Source organism: Triticum aestivum, chromosome 3B (assembly GCF_018294505.1).
Source record: "Triticum aestivum cultivar Chinese Spring chromosome 3B, IWGSC CS RefSeq v2.1, whole genome shotgun sequence".
NCBI classification, from domain to species: domain Eukaryota; kingdom Viridiplantae; phylum Streptophyta; class Magnoliopsida; order Poales; family Poaceae; genus Triticum; species Triticum aestivum.
The window spans coordinates 368,904,884-368,905,804 of record NC_057801.1 but is presented as its reverse complement, the minus strand read 5'-3'; positions in this window follow the sequence as shown (position 1 = coordinate 368,905,804).

Sequence of the window (921 nt, the reverse complement as noted above, 5' to 3'; positions counted from 1 at the left end):
GTCGTGACCCCCCTCCCCATCCCCCTGCGAGGCCGAGCCCGGAACGAGCCGGAGCAGGCGGCGACGCGGCTTGCCGTGGCGCCGCATGCGTAGGCGAGTCTGTCACACCCCGTCGCACCTGTCTATCTGAGGGGTGTGGCTCCGGGGTTGCGTGCGTCCCATTTGATGGAAAAACAGAATGTCCGAACTATGCCTATCAACCAAGGGCACTGCATGCGTTAGTGCGAGGCCAAGCAGGGGTTGGGGAGGGGGGTCGTGACCCCCTCCCCATCCCCCTGCGAGGCCGAGCATGGAACGAGCCAGAGCAGGCGGCGACACGGCTTGTCGCGGCGCCGCATGCGTAGGCGAGTCCGTCACACCCCGTCGCCCCTGTCTATCTTAGGGGTGTGGCTCCGGGGTTGCGTGCATCCCATTTGATGGAAAAACAGAATGTCTGCACTGCGCCTGTCAACCAAGCGCACTGCATGCGTTAGCGCGAGGCCGAGCAGGGGGTGGGGAGGGGGAGTCGTGACCCACTCCCCATCCCCCTGCGAGGACGACCCTGGAACGAGACGGAGCAGGCGGCGATGTGGCTTGCCTCTGTGCCGCATGCGTAGGCGAGTCCGTCACACCCCGTCACCCCCTGTCTATCTTAGGGGTGTGACTCCGGGGTTGTGTGCGCCCCATTTGATGGAAAAACAGAATGTCCACACTGCTCCTATCAACCAAGCGCACTGCGTGCGTTAGCGCGAGGCCGAGCAGGTGGTGGGAAGGGGGTCGTGACCCCCCCCATCCCCCTGTGAGGCCGAGCCTGGAATGAGCCGGAGCAGGCGGCGATGCGGCTTGCCATAGCACCGCATGCGTAGGCGAGTCCGTCACACCCCGTCGCCCCCTGTCTATCTTAGGGGTGTGGCTCCGGGGTTGCGTGCGTCCCATTTGATG